The following is a 21,640-nucleotide window of genomic DNA, read 5'->3' as shown; positions in this document are numbered from 1 at the left end:
GGTGTCTCTGGGCCGCCCGGAGCTCGTGCGCCTCGGCGCCGCGCCGCCTGCCCGAGGGTGCGCAGGGAGCTCGCCTGCTTGGGAGAACTCGGGCGGCGAGCCCTTTTCCTCCCCGCCCTGGAGGCCGGCCTTAGAGTGCTCCCGGGGAACCCTCTGCACGTCGGCCTCTACCTTCTTTTCTAAACCAGCGGCCCCGAACTCTGTGCCGTCGCGATAGCTGACTTGATTTTGAGGACGTTTTCTGCAAAAGCCTAATTAAGGCCCGGCCCAGCCAACACAGCCCCTGAAGCCTTCGCACTCGAGGAGCCTGGGCGGGAATGGGGAATAGGATCCTTGAATTCGACTTGCTTTTATGAAACAGTGCAGCCGGGAGAAAGCCAGGCCTTGTGCAGATTAAGTTTCAGTACTAGCTACCAGCGTACATCTAGAATTTAGAAAAGGTGATCCCTCCCTAAATATATAATTAGTCGTCTGTGCATTCAGTATTGCGTATCATCTCATTCTCCAGACACATTTCGAATCATAACCAAAAACATTTTATAGAATCATGGAATTTTCACCTTGGGAAACTTGGGACACCAAGCATGAAGACATTGGCTGTTGGGGAGTAAGCATTTGAGATCAGAAGCAAAATCAGTGACCTAATTGAAGTTGAGCGAGTTCGTCATGGATTTAGGAATAAAAGGACGGGGATTTAGAGATCGCATCTTAATTAAAGAATTATATGCACTCTTTTAAAAGTGGTGCATTTCACATTCACCAACATGTTAGCCAAGAATTCCCTATCAGAGGGTGAAAAACGTCCCGGCTAAATCGGATTACAGAGAAATTCTTAAAAGATGCTGCATGGCACCATGAAGCAGATGCTTCCCAGCCCTGCTCCTTGTAAAAGTTACTTAAGGCGACCTCCTTCCCTGCAGCCCGGCCTTATAGGGACTACTTTTTTCCCTTGCTGTAAGATGCTGCATTTGCCCGGAAAGTGGTAGTAGCAGTGACACCTTGACACCCCCCCCCCCAGCCTCGGAAGCGCGAGGCACCGGGCGGTGCGGGAAAGCGCGGGGCGCGGACCTGCGCGCTGCGGGCGGGGCGCGGGGCCGGGAGAGCCGGGCCAGACCAGCCCGCGCTCGCTTTCCGCCTACAGAGGTCACTCTTCCATGCGCGATGCTCGCGGCGCCGGCCCTCACCTCTTCCCGCGGGCGGCCTGCTCGGCTCCACTTTGCACTTTCACTGAAAGACTGTCTTGATTGTCTTTGGGGGCTGGTTTGGGGTGTTTTGGTTTGGGGTTTTGTTTTGTTTTGTTTTTCCCCAACAGGATTTGAGTTTTAAAATTTGTTTAAAGAAACTCCCAGCGTTCAGCTCAGTATAGGTGATCTTTGCATTCGGCTCAGCATACGTGATCTCACAACAACTACTGCTTTCTAAGTATCTGGGAGGTGGATGACAGTTAACCTGAGTGGGGATAAAAAGGTAGAGCAGTAACTATTTCAACCTAAGGTTTTAGACAGTAATGTCTTCTTTCCCCAGTGTGTTGGGGGAGGGGAATGACTGATACTCATCACTCTGATATGAGGATTAGGCTGTTTTTCCGAGCTGTGGCCACAGATTTACAGCCCTCCTGGAGGCCTGCTTTTGGAGCAGGCGGCCTGCCTCCACTGCACTGTTGACGCTGTTGGCCTGGTCATCGTGCTCCCCAGGAGCAGAATGTCTTTTAAGATGCTCACCCTAATGGCTGGCCTAGAGGGTGGGATCGTTGGGGGCCCTGAAAGAGGTCTGCTTAACAAAGTATGCAGCTGGATGCTAGCTTGAGAGATTGGAAAGATTTCTCCCCGGAGGAATGATATGAAAGAGCCTTTTCTAAGTTGAAGAATGAATTAAAAACAACAACAACAAAACTCCAGTGCCAAGGAGTTGCCTTACGGGGGGAACTTGCACATTTATTTCCAGGGAAAAGTTTGGGTCAGCAAATGCGATGTGGCAGGAAGGTAATCAGATGCATTGAAGTTTCACATCAGTTCGCCTGAACTGTGGAACAATTCATTTGTAATGAAGCAGCCCTCAGTAATTAGATTTGTTTCATTCGGAGGTCAGCTTTTTTAGCAGGTGGTGGACAGAGGGAGCAAGCAGCAGCTGTCTGGATACAGGGTCCAGAAAATCCTTTGAAAATTCACTGTCTCCATAACTCCTTTAATCATGCTGTCTGCTGCTCCCACCCTTGAGAGTTTTTGCAGTAGTGGGAAGAAGGTCTCTGTGTACAGAAACGTTAGCGACACAGGTTCTAGAAGAGTTGTGTCCACTGTAGCCTTTTAGGTTGTATCGCCTTTTTTTTTTTTTTTAAACTCTGGAGAGAAAAGCAAAGCCTGGTTTTCACTTCTAATGAACATTTCAGTAGAACGGTTTTTTCCAAGCGTCATGTTTTTGCCAAAATAAAATAATTGGCTCTTTTGAAAAAATGGATTGGTTTCACTTTAGAGTGAGCAAGTCTGTGTTGGTATGGTATTCTGGAGTGAATTACATTGACTTGGTTGAAAATTTCAGCAGAGCATTCATTTCTGGGTCTAGGGTGCTAGTTCCCTATGCACCATCCCCTAGTTAGTTAACAAAGCATTTTGCTTTTCCCATGTCATTTTTTCCCTGCATAATGGTGAATTCCTGATATTGATTGACTTGATACAAAAGAATGGCTGGATAATATCCAGATAACCTATAATACTTGGGCTCCACCAGAGTCAGGCTCTGAATAAATACGGACCTGTCAGAGATTGATAAAATAAACTACAATGCATAGTGCTGTTTAAACAGTCCATTCAATACCATATATAAGCCAGCCTGCCTTCCATTGTGTCTGAAATTCTTATTTTTGTAGGTAAACAAATGCACATTCAGCACCGATTGAATAGCCCCTTGAACTATGCTCCCCAGTTTGCGTTGGGGTTAATCTCGTCGGTTTTAATATAGAGAGAAAAAAAGCACAAAGCGCCAGGGGTGGAATTGTTAGTGCTTTCACATCCACATTCCTCACATTTTGTCAGGATGATAAACTGTAGGTAATGGACTGTCGCTGTTCCCCAGGACAGCCGAGCCAGGGAGGGCACAAGGACCAGGCTGCCTGCCGCAAGATCTCACAACACTCAGGCGCTGTCTTTTCAGACAAGGAGAGAATTTATTTGGGGACCATGGGTCCGGGGACCGCACTTTTTCACCTTAGCAATGACAGCTTCCAGCCCCAGAACTGGGAGCTGGAGGTTGAGATCATTTGCTCGGCACTTGGATTTAAATCTCTCTCGAAGCAGAGTTGTTGACACTTGTCCTGGGATGCCAAGAAATGCAAATGATGACTCCCACATTCCTAAGTGACCCCAGCTCCCAGGTTAAAGTAGGAGGACAGGTAAATGAGCCCTCCCCCACCCCCTGACCTGCCGATGCTGCCGAGGGGTGTCTCCCCGCCCAGAGTCAGCTGAAGAATGATCAGTGTATTTAGAATCATTATCGGAAAACCTCTCATCTGTAAATGGCCCGAGTGAAATCCTTTGGTTGGTGGGTCCGCGTGAGAATTACCTTCAAAGCGACCTCCCCACCTGGCCGTCCCCTGAAATGCTTCAGGTAGCTCCAGGGAGGCGGACTGGGCCGCCCATCTTCCTGCAGCGTTTCCCACCTCGGCCACCCCATGGGGACCGATTTGAGATCTCAGCGCGACTGCAGTGTCGCGTCACAGGAATGGGAGTGGCGGGGTGGCGGGGGGTGGGGGGTGGTGATCCAGACTGGAGACCCCTCTTCAGAAAAGAAAAAAAAAAAAAATTGAGAAGACTCTTTCTTGACCATTTTTTGTGAAAACTTTATTCTTCAACCCTCCCGCTGCAAATTAGACAGAAGGGCTCTTGGAAGGAAAATCTTCACTGAAATGGTACTTGTGCCCACGGAATCCCTGCCTTCGCTGGCTGCTGCCATCCGGAGCCTGGGTGTCAGGTCACTTACCACACATCTCCATAGACGTGCTTGGGAGCTCGCCTGCGTGCAGTGGAGCAGAGCCTTAAAGAGGCGTGTTCAGCTGTGGAAAATATTTTGTTTAAAATATGCAGAACCCCTAGAACTATAGGCTTCTAGTCAGGAATGAGCTCTTTTGAGGGACGGTTCCCCCACCCCCAGCCCAATCTCTCTCTCTCTCTCTCTTTTTTAGGGGAGGAATTAGAGTGGGGCCGGGAGGGAAGGGTAGGGCATGGGACAGTGTTCCAAACAGCTTGGAAAAACTCCTGTGGCTTCATTGTCCCGCTGAAGCCAAAGAATACAAAGACATAAGCAATGCAGCCCTTCTCCCATGATGGACAATGTAAACCGTGGCCGTGGCTCTCCTGTTTGACTTGTTTAATTCTCATTTTAAATTCAGTACTATACGAGCCGTGTGAGCTCTGAAGATTTCTTTAGTAATCCATTTTGTAGTTCCGAATCAAAAACAAAGTGAAAGGGTCTGACACAATTTGCTTTTATTTTTAGGCAAATCAACCCTGGTCATAGTTAATAAGGGGATTACAACCCAGACTGGGTCTTTACAGATGTAATGTAAATCAAGGGCAGAGCATAAAGAAACTGATCCCTTTTGATTGAAGTATGGTAAAAAGGCATAGAGAAACTAGCAGCGGTAATCTGATTGTATGGCAATAAAACCACCATTTTCTGTCTTTCAGATAAAAATAATGTGGTAAATCCATGCAGTTCATAAGATGTAAAGGCAGATAAAGGGTGAAGCCATGGCAACATATAGATTAGCTTGATGTGGGGAATGACACGTCTCTGAAAAGGGGGCAGAAAGGAAGGCCCTTGCCCCAGGCTGTTGGCTATTATGTGAGAACCACACAGGCTTGGAAACCCGGATTAGAAAGCATGAAAGCCCCACTTGTGGCCTGGGCTGGTCGAAGCAGCAAAGAAAAGATACTCAGTTCTTGCTCATTGGTGGCAGATAATATGGCCAAGGTAGAGTTCATTGACGGCCTTTTCCAGAGATGGAGATGGGGGCTGATGAAAAGTCCCGGTCCCAGCGGTCAGGGGAGGCCCCGCGAGGTTTTCTTTTTTAACTCCTGGCCTAACAGGGGCAGCCATTCTGTAGGATTAGTTGCACTTGGCGGTGCCGGCCTTCATCCCTCCGGGCCTCAGGCAGGGACCCGCGGGGAAGGAACGGAGATCGGAGGGCATGGGGAGGGCTGGAGTCACCCGCCGGGAAAAAACACGGGCCTTTGGAGTGTAGCCATCTTTCAGCCTGGGAGAAGCCGAGGTCAACATTCTGCATTGTCTCTCTCCCTCCCTCAGCCCGAGCGCTCTCTTCTGAGTTTTGTCTTTCTCACCCTGGAGGGGGAAAAAAAAAAAAAAAAAGTCGTAAAATAAGTGACTGGGGGTGTGGGGGGGAGTTAGTTTTCATTCAGATCGGTAGTAAAACCAACAGGCCCAAAGCGACCGGCTCTGAGATGATATTTCACTGGTAACTGGGTTGCGTTGAATGGGACAGGCCCCTTGGCGTGAAGGAGAGATTATGAAAGCGTGGGAGCTGCCCACCTTTCAAGTTAAAAACAAAAGAGGCCCGCCAGGCTGCCTAGTCGTATTGCCCTGGGTCCTGAACAGTCTGGTAAAGAAGCTGGGCTTTTGTTTTGGGCCGGCCCGCACTTTCCATTTTCGTCCTTTAAACACAGGCAGCCCTAGAAACCACGTGTGATCTGCAGTTGGGTCAGGCCGGAAGGGAGGGCCTGGCTTTATCCCCTGCTCTTTGGCCCTTTCCAAAAGTCCCCGCATCTCTGGAGGAACCTCTGAGCTCTAGATATTGACGAGACTGAAAGCTACAAATACGCCAAGTAGCTGTGTTGCCTGAGCGGGGCAAGGGGCATCCAGGGGTGTTCTCTGAACAGCGACGTGGGGCCTTTTTGGACCCACACTTTCTGTGCCTGAAGATCTGCACTAAATCCGAAATCTTCTACTTCAGACCCATTTCACTGATTTTGTTCCTCATCTTTGGAGCCGACTCGACCCTCCCGGGCTCTGGCTTTATCTGTCCCCTGGTTTTCTGGTCATTGCTACTACGTAGCTTTCACCATTTAAGAATAGTTCAGAATTATTGCACAGAGACCTGCCATACCCAGTGCTTGCTGTTTTACCGTCCCTTTTAAATTGAATCCAGAAACCTACCGAAAGATCCAGTGCACTTGTCCAGACTGACCAAAGAGAAGGGACGCCCCCTAATTCACAGGCTGGTCACATCCCTGCACCTCGCCTTCTCCATTTGACAATGATTGCTAATGGCCCATTCAGCTAAAGTATTTGCTTGTTAACAGGGAACAGAGCATGATAAATGTCCAGCAAGCTTGCAGCCTTTCAGATGCAGACTGGTGCATATTTATGGCAGGCAAATGACAAAAGGAGATGCTGAATTGCCCTGGCCTCCAGCTTTCTATGAAGAACAGGGTTAAAGTGATTAAAGAAGTGACACAGGAAGCCCTGCCACTGGTTTGCTAACCAGCGTCCAGCCCCTGGCTGTGCGTTCTTACCTGCGAGGACCTATTTCAGAAGCACTGAAGATAAGGATGGTTGGACCCGGTCACCCGGTGAAAAGAAAGGGCGCTCAGTGGCGGATGTTTTCCATGCACACTGAATGCCAGGTGCACCTATTTCTGTGGCTCCCACAGAGGATCAGCCGAGGCTCTTTTATTTCCCTTTTCCTGTATAACCATCAAATATGTCATTCTAGTCCAAAGCATTTTGTGGCTGGAGAGTGCAGACATGCTGGTTTCAAATAAAAAACCATAGTAGGGGAAAGCTCCGTTCAAGAAAAACAAGTGGGTTCTGCCCTTAGTAATTCTCCAACAAAATGTGAAGAAAAAATTGGCAGTGGTGAGGTGTTAATAGTTGGTTCTTTGCATTCTCTAGAGCTGGGGAGGTAAATATTCTGACTCCTCAGTGGTGGGCAGACAGTGAGAACGCTGTGAATGAACCGAGGCTCCGAGAACTTCATTTTCCTCCTGTGTTCTGGATGAAACTGTGAAACAGTCCAGTTGGTTTTCTTGATTTAAGTGTGGTTGCACCCAATTTTAATTACAGCCCTTGGATGCTTCTCCCAATACTTGCTAGTTAAGTCTCTCTTGCCCCTCAGGGCATCCCTCCGTGCTCTTCTCGTCCTGGTTACTCCGGGACCCCCCAGGAATGATGGCACATGCCCCCCCCCCCCGCCAGCGTATCAGAAGCTCTGACCTGCAGAGCCAGTGTCTGCAGTGTCACCTTCCAGCACCTCGTGTTCCAGCTGAGACACCTGAGACCCAGCCTATGGCGCCAGCGCCTGAGGAAACGCTTCCGAATCTCTCTATCCTTGCTCTTTCCTCGGCTCACCGTGGCCTGAAAACCTTTGTCTGTCCTCCATGGGAATTGCCTGATGAGTGATGGGGCCAGCCGGTTCCGTTCAAGGGCAGCACTGAATGCGTCTGCCTGCACAGGTAGTTAGAAGACGTCAGTTTTCACTTAGAGCTATACTTGGGGTACATGGTGGGGAAAAGCAAGCTCCTCTAAGCCCTGAACCCCCTCTGTCTATGGCAAAATGGATCTCCATGCAAATGGACTGTCCTTAGGCTCACAAGTTCCCTGAAATGACTGCTTTTTCTCTGTGGTGTAGATCAAACGTAATTTCTTTAAATCTTTTCTCTGTAATCCTGCAGCACTTTAGGTCAATTCTGAGAGCAGAGGAAAGCCCTGAGCCAGGGCACTGCCATGATTCATATGCAGGTCTTAATCTCTTCACCACCCTGCCTCTCCCTAAAGGCAGGGACCAGATTCTTCCAGGTCACCGGTCTCCTCCTGGAGCACTGACAGCCCGTAAGTGTTGGTTGAGAAAGCAGACATGACTCCGATGTGTCTTTCTGGCCGCCCCCCTTGGGGTAACCCATTACCTGCTACTGGGTCTCTCTCCAGCGCAGCAGCTCTGGAACGTTCAGGCATCAGAATCCTGCCTGGAGGGCTTGTTAACACAGGACTGCTGCCCACCTCCCCACCCCACCCCCGACCGACTGCTGGATTCCTGAGATTTGGGTGGGACCTGGAATTCACATTTCTAACGAGCTCTCAGCTGATGCCGCTCTGAGACCACACCTTGAGAACTGTTGCTCTGGATCAACTTTTTTTGGAAAACAGCTCAGGATTAGATCATCCTCCTAAAGGCTGTTTCGGATCTTGGAAGAAATCCCTGGCCTTGCCTCCCTGCTCTGGGCCCCTGCCTCTTGCCTTGTTGATCACTGATGGTGGTAGATCATTCATTGATCTGTCCAGCAGGTGCTTATTAGCCATGAGGGCTGTTACGCTAGGCTCTGAGAATACAAAGAACGGTGTCTTTCCTCAAGAGACCTAAGGGGGTGGAGGGTCTCCCGGATGGAAGCACGCAACACATGTTGTGCTGTGATGCCCGGCAGGTGTGTTCAGTGGGAACAGGGGACGTCACGCGTTCCTCCTGGGGAAGGGAAACTGGGAAGAGACCCCACAAAGCCAAGCTCTGAAGCAAAGAACACAGGCAGCAAGTCAGAGTAATACATGTCAGCTGAAGGGGGGCACGTGTCCACACTGTACGTCTATAATAATCTGTGTTATTTCGTAGTCTGAGCAGAGCTCAAAGACACAGCCCAGAAATGAACAAACAGACCCTGTGGGACAGCTCCCCCAGCGATTCCAGCCACCTTATTCCCCTGGGAAGCAGCAGGACCTATTCTATCGCTTTCCAAAATCTGTGTGCTGATCATGGAAAGGTCAGGCAATTCAATTTAGCACACCAAGCCGAGCAAGTGCTATTTTGGTTTAGCTAAGATCACATGCCTTGGAACCTGGAAGTTTGAGACCACTCCCAGTTTAGGCATTTGCTGGCTGTGTAACTATGGCAGCAGTCTCTTCCATCCCTCTCAGTTTTTCCATCTCTGAAAGGGGGACAGTAATCTAATAGCACTGAATAAAAGAGTGATACGGTTGTGGTCAGCATTGAAAGACTCCAGCTCTGTACTTGGCACAACAAACCCATAAATGACACCTGTCATTGGAGTTCCTGCTATGGCACAGTGGGTTAAGAATCTACCTGTAGCAGCTTGGGTAGCTGCATAGGCTCCGGTTTGATCTCTGGCCCAGCACAGTGGGTTAAAGGATCCAGCATTGCTGCACCTGCAGCATAGGTCACAGCTGCAGCTCGGATTCAGTCCTTGGCCTGAGAATGACCATATGTCGCGGGTGTGGCCATTAAAAAATATTAAAAGGAGTATCCATGAGGATGCAGGTTCGATCCCTGGCCTTGAGCAGTGGGTTAAAGATCCAGCATTGCCGTAAGCTGTGGTGTAGGTTCGGAGACACAGCTGAGATCTAAAGTTGCTGTGGCTGTGGCGTAGGCCGGCAGCTACAGTTCTGATTAGACCCCTACCTGGGAATTTCCTTGTGCTGCTGGTGTGGCCCTAAAAATAATTAAATAATAAATAATTGGAGTTCCCGTTGTGGCTCAGTGGTATCAAACCTGACTAGGTTTGATCCCTGGCCTCACTCAGTGGGTTAAGGATCCAGTGTTGCTGTGGGCTGTGGCGTACACCAGCAGCTAAAGCTCCGATTTGACCCTTAGCCTGGGAACCTCCATATGCCTCAGGCACAACCCTAAAATAAAGGCCAAAAAAAAAAAAAAAGAAAAAAGAAAAAAAAGAAAAGATAATGCTTAATGAAAGTTAATTGAGTAGCTGCTGTGTGCCTGTTTGGGGTTCCATTTGCCTTCTCCATATAAGTGCAGAATGAATAAAAATAAAATGCTAATAAAGATTATGAAACGGCACTTGCACCTCTCAAACCCCAATGTGAAATGGTACCTGTCGAGCTGTCGGATTTGTCCGCGTTCTTGCGAAATTCTCTGCTATATGAGGCACCTTCCCCCCCACCCTTCTATTGTCAAATTAGAAACTCTCTCCTGTTTCCTACCCACAAAGCTTCCTTGCAGCATGTATAACCCTGAATCCATTCAACTTCACCACGGATTGGGCTGCCTCCCCTTTATGTGCAGGGGAGAGTAAGAGATGGGGTTGTTGAATGAATACACATGTAGCATTTTTGCATGAGTGTTGTATGCTCCATCTTATATAGAAATCCACTCACCTGGTGGACGCTGTTTTATTTCACAGCGATTGTATGTGGCATTTACGAGGGGCAGGTATGCGCCACAGATTCTGACGCCTTAAACCTTCACAGTAACCACTTCAGGGAGGTACCTTCATCATCCCTGTGACACCAGTGGGGAGACCGAGGCATAAACTTGTTTATTATCTTGCCCAAAGTCATAAGAAGTGGTACTAGGAAGTGGTACCGTCTGTATTCGAACCTGAGTGTTCTGGCTCCAGGATCCTTCCTCTTAATTCTCTGCCTCTCTTGCTTGTGCTGTCTCACGGAAGGATTAGAAATCTAACTAAATTAAGCATGCGCTTGGTCACAGCGGTACCCACAGGGTGAATTAAAAGAAAGTTTGGAGTATAATTCTTTCCTTGTCCACCTTGATTGATAGTCTTTCCTATAACGGGCACGCGATGCTACATGGACCCTTTGAATCTTGGATAACGAGGTTCCCTCCGATGGAAACTAGACAGGAAAGCCTAGCCTATTAACGCATTTATTATTATCCCTTTGGCTGTTGACATTTTCCTTTAAAAATTTTCACCATTTGAGCATTTCTTCGCTGGAAGAGGCAAAGGTCAGCTTTTCGAGGAGAGGTCCGAGGAGTGCGATGCGATGTGTGTGTCAAGCTAAGGAGAGAGTGTGACATCTTTTTTAGAGTCTAGTCACAATTAAATGCCATTTTATTTTGGATTTTGGGATTTGCGCCAGCTTCCAGCTTGTCAGAGCCGAGAAGACTCAAATCAAGTCCAGGCCTATTTCGACAGCAAACTGGGCTTCTGGCTTCCTGCCTGTGGATTCATTCAGGAGAGTCCATCTGGCTTTTGATGTTCTGGAAGTTCAGAGCAGTTTGTTTCAGGAAGCCGGGCAGGGAGGGTCGGTGGGCCTGGGGTGCCCGGGACCTCCGAGCCAGCCTCTGGTGGCATCTTCCCCCGGGCTTAGGGTCTGCCCACCTGCAGGCTCACCTGCAGAGCCCGCAGACAGCCCTCGGGAGCTCTCACACACCAGATCCTCACGCTGCTCCGAGTTCAGAGCCTCGGGAATCCTCTGTCACCTCCTGGTCCCCTGCCCTCCCGTATTTCAGTAGCAGCCAGAGCAACTTCAGGTATTTTGCTTTTGTTTGTGTTTGTTTTTTGGTCCAGCTCATCCCGGGCTGCTTGCGGGGATGGGGCAGGAAATGCACTGTCCCCACAGGTCCTGAGACCTGCCATTCACGTCCTCTTTCTGATTTTCACGGCTGGCAGGGTGGGGGTGGGGGGGAATCTGCGGGTCTGGTTTCCCTCCTTTTGGCTGTTACAGCGCAGACCAGGCTGCTGTGTGTGTCTCTTTCTTCTCTCTTCCTCCTCTGCTCCCCGAGCTGTCACAGAGCCGGGAGAGGGGCAGGGCAGTGGCTCCTGTCACCGACCCACAAAGAGCCATCCCTGACCCTCTGGAGCCAGGAAGAAGGAAGGGTCCAGCGTGTAGGTGGTTGAGAAGTGGCTGCATTGTGTTGGTGGACTTTAGTGCTTAGCTCGCCTGGCAAGGGGCTCTCTTCTTCCAGCCGGGGAGCGCCAGGGTTTGTCTCCTCAAACCTCACCTGTGAAAGTGCTCTTTGTATATTCACACAAACACCCAAGCTCAATGCAGGGCCCCGGGGTGGGGCCCTGGGGTCCTGCGGGGACCAGACAGGCTCAGCCTGGGGTCACGGTCTCCTTGGTGTGCCCCTGTCTTTCAGGGCCATTTTCCCCGCCAAAGGGGAGACGTTTCATTCACCCACGAGGTATGGGTGCATTGAGTCTCTACATAAGCATAAGTCTTGGAAACGAAAGTGTTGATCAAATGAAAGGGCTGAAGAGGGTTGAGGAAAAAGATGCTCCCACGCTCTCAATTGTGACCATGTGCGAAGACCTTCAGCTTCTGAAATTGCCAGGCCAGTTCGGTAAGATGTCCATGTGCTTTAGCTCCCAGTAGATAAGCGGGTGAATGTCCACACTGCGTCTCAAACAGCAGAGAACCGCCTGGCAGTGCCCTTCGAATCTCTTTCCAGAATGGAGCCATTTTTCTTCCCGGGGCCTCCCCTGTGAATAATGAGAGGGTTCCGTCTTCCTTTATAGACTCTTGCTAAGAGCCTGGTTTGGAACAAGACTGTACAGGTGCGAACAAATTGCAGTTGGGAAAGAAGCCTGTACGGGCTCTCGCCTCTCAGGGTTATGCAATCCCTGTTTCGATAATGGAGCCGGTGTGGTCAGGCCAGCCTGACAAAGGTTGGCCCTGGTGAGTCACTCGCCAGCAACTTGCGCACTGCACAGCCCAGCATCCCAGCCCTCCTTTTCCAGCCCCCACTCTGGCCTCAGCTAGCTACAGAATTCATGGAGTGATTTTTTTTTTTTTTTGGAAAGTTTTGAGGGAGGTTGTATTTAGCTCAGTTCCATAAAGACCTCTACTGTGTGTGTGTTGGGGGGTGATTTTTGTTTTTAATTCCATGCCAGAGATTAGCTGGTCTCTGTGAACCCACGAAAAGAAAATGATGGTTTTTCTGTACATCACAGACTTTTAAAGGGACTTTGAGATGAAGCTGTCTTTTTCCAACCTTAGCTCGTGATAGGCGCTCCTTCCGTGAAGTGGGGCAGGGGTGGGGGTGGGATTTGGTGTAGGTGAAAATTATGGTACAGATAAAAAGAAACGTTTGTGTTGTTTTCCTAAAAGAAAACTTCAACCACGAGAATCTTACCTTTGAGTGCTTATAAAATAAAATTTACTTTAGCCACCAGTGTTTTGAGCATGATATCACAAATGAATAACAAGATTAACATCAAAAGGAGTCAGTTTTCATTCAATTGTGCAGCATTGGAGGCTGTGAAATTTAATATTATTTTGACTTGTATGGTAATTGTGGAACGACAGAGGGAAATGGATTAAGTTTAAATAAAAGCGTACACAGCAGCGCACACAGACTGCCAAATGCAAGTTGAGGTCGCTGGGCTGAGAATAGGGCCCCTGAGCTCTGTCACTGTGGATTAGAATTTTATACATAAAACTTCCCTTTACACTGCAGTTTATACTTTTTCCAAGTGTCTGCATGGATGAAGAGGCCTCCTCCTCTTGCAGAGTTGCAAAACCGGATTGTACACCCAGAGGCTCCCGGTGCGTTTGAATTTCTGTGCGTCTCATCTTTCCTTTCCTTGAAAAGATGTTGCTTGTCCTTGGTGTGAAGTTTGAAAGGCCCTCCCGCCCTCCATCTGCAGCCCGTGGATTTAGGACACCTGAATGGTCCCAGATTGGAGAGCCTGCTTTTACGTTCCTTTTCTTTCCTTTGAACGAATCAGTTTCGTGTTGCAGATGATATTTGTTTTAGAAAAGTGTGAAAAAAGGGGCACCTATGAAAACAGGCAGTTGTTCCAGCCCCACACACATTGGAAGCAAAGCAAAAAACGTCCATTCAAGCCTCCAGTTACTACCTTATTTCTTGGAGCTTTAAAGCCACCGAGAAGACAGTGGTACGCTTACTTGAGGTTTTAAGGTAATGACTTGTTACTCCAAGCCTGGCATCTGGCAGCCTGATTCTCTATGAGCCTGACACACTGTAGAGGCCCCCCACCGTCTCTCTGGTGGCAGAGTCAAGTTTGTGCAGAAACTTGTTCTGATGTGAGAGTGCAAAAGGGGGCAGTAAAGTGCTATCCACAAAAACAGGAAAATTGGTTCCCCAAGTCTTTCTGACGGTTGCCGTGGCCTGAGTCTTTCTTGGGCCCTGCTTTTATTCATTTGTGACAAACTCGTCTGTTGGGGGCACTTGGAGATGACCTTATTAAGCTGGCAGCAATCTAGCATTAAACGGAAGTAATGCAAACCCAAGTCATATCCTGCCTGTTTATGAAATGTGCCATCGAATTCACATACTCAGAAGTCGAAGTCACTTTCCTGGGGGATTTATATTGCCAAGGGTACAGAGCCTTTCTGAAGAGAAACCTGGGCTTCCGTGTTAATGCTGTTTTAGCTCCATGCAGCCCCGGAAGGCTTCAAGTGCATGGGGAGGTCACGGGGTCAAGGGTTTGGGCCCCCCCTCTAGCAGTGAGCATCTTTTATCAGGAGGGACCAAAGCAGTTCCAGCAAAGCAGCCTCAGGCTTACTTTCAGACAAACCGGCCCACGAACTGACTGCTCTTCTTCCTGCAGCCTTTGACATTTAATTAAAAATAAAAGCATCTTATGGGAGAAGTGCATGTTTTCCAAAATGCAGTCAGCTCAAAGTGTACTTGATCCAGAACTCTGGCTTGCAAATAAACCTATTCTACGAGATGATTTCGGGTGCGCACACCACCAGGGCGAACGCCTTCCTAAAGTTGGGATTCAGAGTCCCTGCAGTGGTAGCTCGCTCCCAGATCTGTGCTGTTTAATGATTAAGCATAAGCTGTATCCCATTATTCTTCATTTATTTAAATAAGCTCATATATTACTACAGCTTTTGTGGACTCAAGAGTTGATTTGTGAAATCGACCATAATTCAGAGAATAATAATTGTATTTAGTCGTGGTCTAGCATCACAAAAAGGTTTAAAAGTCTACAGGCCTTCAATATTTTGTTTTAAACTAGAATCATGAAAAATTGCTCAGGAACAGGATACGACTCGTTCTTTGAAATGTGCGTTGAAACATAATGTTCCACTCAGACCACAGAAGCATCGGATGTTTATTGCAGAAAATTCTGAAAAACTCAGAAAGCTTAAAAACCACCCCACGTCACCCATCCAGTAGCACAGAGCAGACTTAGGAAGAGGCCCCGTGTTTGACCATCTGTGTCTGCATTCTCTGTATGGTCAGCCAAATGAACAGAGTAACAACACATGCTGAGTATGTGTGTATATTTTCACCTGAACTTACCATTTACGTTCAATAATCATATGCTCTAGTGATGTCGTTTGGAAACAGAAGGAAAAATAAAATCAGTTCTCCAGGAAAAAAAGTCATGTCACTTCACTCAGACACTGAATCTTCTTGTGCTCCAGAGACCTAAGAGCATCACCTGTATTTCCTGTATCCCTAATTTGCATATCACCAGGATTTGCATGGGTCCTGTTACATGCGTAACGTGGTCCTGTTTCTCAGGTGGATGATCCCTGCCATAAGTAGGCAGAAATATTCGATATTTAAATAGATATTTGAATTGTATGTGCATAACAGTACCCAGAGCAGACCGTCTTTCGATGAGAAGCGCTGCGGTCATGTTTGTCTGGAGGGGGTTAGCCTGACCCAGTTGATGGTTTGGACACGGGTGGTCATTCCCTGTCTACAGCCTCTTTTTCTCGTCTCTCATGGTGTCAGCTTGAGATTTTGGTGTTTGGCTACAATGCATTGATTGCCCTCCTGTTACGGTAGTTGGCATATGTATTGTTTCCCTCTGGAGAACCAGGGCTTCTTATTTCAAGTCTATTTTCACAAACTTTTCAGCATCCAGGGGTTGGGCTTTTCTTTGAGCCTACCCTACAGATTTATGGCAACCTTGAAGAAAAGTACAAGAAGTTGTGGCAGGTTTGTCCTGAGGTGCCTGGGTTGTGATGGGGGCGCGTGCGGTCGTGGAGAGGGAGGAAAAGAAGCAGGGAGAATGGGGTGCCCGCGGGGGATGGTTGGGGCGTGCGGCTTGGCTCCCCTACACAGCCAGCCCCGAGCAGCTCAGCTCCTGGCCTCCCGTGCACCTTGCTCTTCAGTCAGGGCCAGGTTCAGAAGTCAGTCAAGCAACCACTACCTACGATTTACCCTGTGAGGCCTGGTAATACAACACGGGTCAACATGGAAACCGGACTGCAGGTCACGACGTGTGACGTTCCAATCTGTCAAAGAAGAGCGTGTGTCATGACCGCTGGACTCTGAAGTGGCAGGTTCATGCTTTCAGTGTGTTAGGCTAGTTTTTCAAACAAGCATGGGTTTGTAGTGTGGATTAAAACATTAAAGAATATTGTGCTGCCAGGGAACTGTACTCCGTACCCCGTGATAAACCATAACGGTGAAGAATATGAAAAAGAATGTATATCTACGTGTAACTGCATCGCGTTGCCGTACAGCAGAAACAAACCACCTTGTGGATAAAACTATACTTCAATAACATAAATTTTACAAAAAGGCTATCGAGTCTCCTAATAGCTGTGTTATTTTAAAAGTTTCTACAGTGGATGAGTATGAAGTTGGAATGTCTTCATTGAGATTGTTAGAGATCTAATTCAGATTATTAAATATTAAAGCCTAACTCAGGTTATTAGATGGAGTCAAAGTATTCCCCGTGGAAGTATTAGCATCTGGCTTGGTGAATAACTTTTAAAAACTTGGATTAAAGTTGATAGGTAATCAGAAGATAAAGACAGACTCTAAAACATCGAATTATGTCATTTCAGGCAGGAGACCTTCGGAAACCCTAGGCAGAGTTTCCATTTTATTCTGCGTTGTATTGTGTGTTTGATTCTGAGTCAGCCCATCTCATTGTCTTAGTTGGAAATGATTCATTGGGAAAAAACAAAGGAGTTGCCATTTCGGCTCCGCACACCCTGGTCTTCTGGGCTCCCCGGGGAAGCCCTCCAGTAGGAGACACAAAAGCACAGTGCTGGTGCCCAGTCCTGACTCCGAAATCTCCCAGGAGGGCAGTAGTGTGACTTGCTCTGACTTTGGGTACCTGGCTCTGAAGGAGATCTGGCCCCGTGTGTCCCCTCCCACCCAGCATGCGAGGCACTGTGAGGCTGAAGTTAATTCTCTGCTTTTGTGTTTTGCATTAAAACCAGCAGATGTTATTAGAGAATACCTGGAGTCACTTTTTTAGTATCGTTTAACAAAAACAACCTCGCCTCTGTGGTATGGGTTACAAACATGGGACTTTTCTTCTGTGCTTCTTTGGCTGCAAAATAGATAGATCTCATCCCAATAAAGAAATCTCCACTTGAGAGGCACTGTGCAGAGCTGGTGTGGTAAATGTAAAATTAGCCAGTTGTGGCCATCGTATTTATTCTTAAAAAAAACAAAACTTCCAAGGTCAACAGCAAGGCAGGGGTCATATTGACTGTTACCGAGTATTCAGGGCATAGATGTGCTGCATGATCTGACTTGTAAAAGTCTCTGAGAAACCATAAGGTAGCAAGATCCACATGTACGTGACAGGGCTTCAAAACTGAAGCTCTGGTTACTGACTTGACTTTGACCTGTGGGACACACTGTCTTCCATTTTTAAAAACTGGTATTGAGAAAATCACCCTGTTTTCTTTCCACGTACATTCTGTGATTCTTAGGATTACCTAGAGTCCCTGTGTAATATTGCTTTAAAACACACGTTCCAGGTGTGGCCAGTTTCTTCCTCAGCCTTTGGTTCTTGGGCCCCCTGGAGAATGGCGGGTATACCAGATGGCCGCCCCCTGGGACTCTGGCAAGCCTGTGCACGGATTGACTTTCTTTGTTTTGATTTGCCTTAACTTCACGGCTTATCTTTGAAAAGCTCAATTTAGAAAAAGATGCATTTCCCCAAACCAGGTGTATGCTTTAATGGGATGCACTGAGAGCTGAGAAGTGTGCAGGGAAAGGGGCTTTTCCTGTCGCCTCTCGAGTTTGGCATGGAGTGTCTTCATCTGGTTTGGATGTTGTGTGCATGTGCGGGGCTTGAATGAAGATGGTGATGGAAGGTTCTTGATCAGTGCTTAGCAAAGGGTGCGGGCTCGAAAGCAGCAGGGCTGCTGTTATTAGTGCTTCTGGAGCTTGAATGAAGATGGTGATGGAAGGTTCTTGATCAGTGCTTAGCAAAGGGTGCGGGCTCGAAAGCAGCAGGGCTGCTGTTATTAGTGCTTCTGGAGGTGGTTAATTGCCTTGCATGTTCACTAGGAAGGGATTGCAGAAAACTGCTGATATTCCCAAGTACAGAGAGAATGGGTCCCCACCTGCACCTGCACCCCTCCTTGCTATCCAGAAATGCCGTCACAGGAGGAAGTGGTCCTACTATGTTCTCAGCACACCCTCATCCCCACTCGAGGCCATCCTAGCTCAGGCTTCCTCCCGTGCTTCTGATCTGCAGATAGTTCGCGGCACTAAATTTGACTTAAATTTATTGTGTATGTCTTAGCTGCCATTCACTCATGCATATTTTAAACATCTACCAGATGTCAGCCCTTGGGCATCTGGTATTGAACCAGCCGTGCGTGGGACCTGCCTGCCCTCAGGAAGCTGGATTGTAAAGCCCTAACCACCAGGGTCCTCTAGATTTCTGGCTCTCAGAGCCTCTGCCCCAAAGTTGTTACACTCACCCCCCTCTGTCTGCTCCCGTGTTTCCTTAGAAACTACGAAGGCTCATGGACGGAGGGTATCGTGCTTAGTGAAATGAGTCAGAGAAGGACAAATACTTACGCGTGGAATCTAAAAAACAAAACAAATATAACAGGAACGAAACAGGCTCACAGATACAGAGAACTAACTACCCGTTACCAGTGGTGGGGGCAACATGGGAGAGGAGGTTAAGGGGTACAAACTCTTCTGCATAAAATAAATAACCTGCAAGGACATCGTGCAGCACGGGGAATGGAGCCAATATTTTCTAGTAACTCTAAATGGACTAGACCTGTAAAAATTTTGAACCACTATGTTGTACACTTGAAACTAATATAATATTATGAATTAACTATATTTCAATTTCAAAAAAAAATAAACAACTGTGAGGGCTTCTGGGAGGCAAAGGGACTTCTGGACTCCCTGCACGTAGTGGTGACTTGGGCAAGAAATCTGTGATTTGGGCTCTCAGCTCAATCACAACCTTTTCCTGCTGAGAAACCACAGTCTCATCAGTTAAACAGATTGGTGTGCTAACTGGCTTGTCTACCTATATACCTATACACGCCTAAAAAGTGAACCTCTAAACCACTCAAGTATTGGGTCCTTTTGTATGGATTTAAATAAAGGAACATAATTTTTTTTTTTTTGGGAACCCTTGAAACCATTTTCCAGGGTGAAGGATCAAATCCTTGCCTTGCTTTTTGCCATAGTGTCTTCTGAAAAGTGCACTAATGCTTTCCCAAGCATTTGGAAGAGTGGGTTTTATTAGGAGTTACTTAATTATGAGCACGTCAACTACGCCTGGTGAAATTCAAAGTTCCTCCTATTCCTATCCCCTGGGTTAACCCCCAGCCACCCCCTGGGTTAACCCCCAGCCATCCCTTGACTTAACCCCTCCTTATACCTTGTTCCCCCATGCCTGACCATTAAAGCTTTTTATGTGATTTATACCATCTGAAAATATGTGCTGAAGTGTGAAGTTCCTTGTAGCCAAAGCAGCCCACGTGTCTATGTTCTTGACTTCACCCCATGAGCACCAGCAAGGATGGGCACTTGAGTCTGGGGGGTGAGGAGAGAATCCCTAGGTTCTTGGGCACAGAGGAAATCCACAGGGACCCTGGTTAAGCAGGAAAAAAAAAATCATCTTCATGAAGGAAACAGGATCTCGGGAACGTTTGAATGAAGAAAGAGCTTGGTGAGCCACCTGCAGTCGGAGGTGTGTTGTGGGAGAATCCTGAGATGTACAGACATGGTACCCCTGCTTGGGGACGGATAGGGGGAGGTCCGATGCATCTTCTTAAAGGAATTCAATGGGTGGACAAGAACGAGGATCCCTCTGGCTGCTAAGGGTCCTGAAGCCGGGGCAGGCCCCCAGGGGAGGTGGGCCGTGGTCAGTGCTGCTCTGTGTGAAGATCAGAGCTGAGAGGAGGCGGGTGCTGGCATCCGGGTGCGTGATTTAGACGGAGGTGTGACTTAGGAAGACTTTCAACAACAGCCAACATGTGCTGGCTGTCGAAGGAGCAGGATTGGGATAGGAGCTGTTTGGAGTGGGGTGGGAGGCCCCAGGCAGGAGTAGGCCTCTGCCTTGGATGCCGTGAAGATGTCTGAAGAAGGTTTAGGGGTGAGACACAGGAGAAGGATGTGTCAGGAAGGTGAGCCACGTAAATAATACTCGCTGCATCTCATTTATACTGGCTCCCGGGCATCTCGTTCCCGTGTCCCAACCACAGCGGAATCCCCGGGCCCTGGGGGTGGAGGGGGACTCAAAAAAGCCCTGTGCACAGACCTGTGGATTCCGTCCTCCAGTCTGTCCTCCGGAAACCGGAGCTGCGTTTTAGCCACAAAGAAGCAGCAGCCCACGCTGGCCCTCAGGGAGCCCTGGGAGGCCCTTCAGTCCCCTGGAGTTGAATTTTGAACATGCCCGCCCCCGCCCAACTGCAGAAATGGCCAAGAAATTCATAGAGAGGCTCTTCTTAAGTGGTGATCTACCTGTCAGCAGTTCTGGAGAATTCTGTAAGGGTGCACCCATGATTGGATGAAATTTGTCATTGTTATAAAACATACTCATTTTGAGTCCTGCTTCTCAGAAAGATTAAGTGATTCTCCTTCACTTTTCTGTCTCTTCTTTAACTTAAAAAAACATGTCATTCCTGCTATGTAGCACAGGGAACTCTATCTAGTCACTTGTGATGGAACATGATAGAGGATAATGTGAGAAAAAGAATATATATACATGTATATGACTGGGTCACTTTGCTGTACAGTAGAAATTTACAGAACACTATAAATCAACTATAATGGAAAAAAAATTTTTAAAACCATGTCACATGCCCTTGCTTTAGCAAGCTCAGTTAAAAAAAAAAAAAAAAGTAAGAAAAAGCAAGAGGGGACCCGCTCTTTGGGATGGTAAAATAACACATTCCCAGAGAAAAGGGACCAGCCACTGTGTTCCACATGCAGTTTTTTTTTCCTGCCATAAAGAGTATTCGTTTTTAATATAAATCTCTGATGTCATTTCTGTTATGTTCTGTGATGCTCCATAACCAACCTCATGCACTTTGCAGGTGAATTAATACCATTCTCACATCAATCATAATTCTAATCTGAAATTGGAGTATCCGCATATTCCTGTACTTCCCTCTCTCCGTGAATTATGACCCATTCCTAGGCACCGCTGGTGGGCTTTCCTGCTCAAATAAAACGTTGGATTGGAAAGATTCAGACGTGCGATGCTTTTGTTCTTGGGCTTGAATATTTTAATGAGCCTGCGGGCTTGGCTGCTGAGGAAGGAACGAGATGGGATTTCTAAGTGTGTTCTTAGTGTTAGCACTTGTAGAAGGATGTTCATTAGGAAGCCCTTGTTGCTGTTTCTCAGAGAAACACCCCATTAGGAAAGATCTCTCAGCAACGTGGCTGGGAAGAAAGGGAAAGGGAAGAGAGAGCTTTTCCCTATAAGCATTGAGGGGATAGTGTCTCGGTAGTTTTAGTTCTAAAGATTTGCTACTTTTAAGAATTAATTGGAGCAAGTACATTTCAAGGGGGAGGGAAGGGGAAGGTTTGCAAGGCCAGGACAGTAGTGGCTGTCCTCATGAGCCAGCCGGGGACTTTTCATCTTCCAGCTGAATCAATACTACACCTAATTATTTCTGGTTATCTTTTATAGGTTTGTAAGACGTTTCTTCTGTTCAGGGTAATAAAAACCCCATTGTTTGATCAGTGACTAATTATGATAAG

General features: G+C 47.7%; 1 protein-coding gene across 1 annotated transcript in view; it reads left to right on the top strand.

Annotated features, from left to right (window-relative positions):
* EFNB2 (ephrin B2) overlaps positions 1–21,640 on the top strand; it is a 44,432-nt gene that overhangs the window by 617 nt on the left and 22,175 nt on the right.

The sequence above is a fragment of the Sus scrofa genome, chromosome 11, assembly GCF_000003025.6.
Source record: "Sus scrofa isolate TJ Tabasco breed Duroc chromosome 11, Sscrofa11.1, whole genome shotgun sequence".
Classification (NCBI taxonomy): Eukaryota; Metazoa; Chordata; class Mammalia; order Artiodactyla; family Suidae; genus Sus; species Sus scrofa.
The sequence above is the reverse complement of the archived record's forward strand: the minus strand, read 5'-3'. Positions and strand labels throughout refer to the sequence as shown.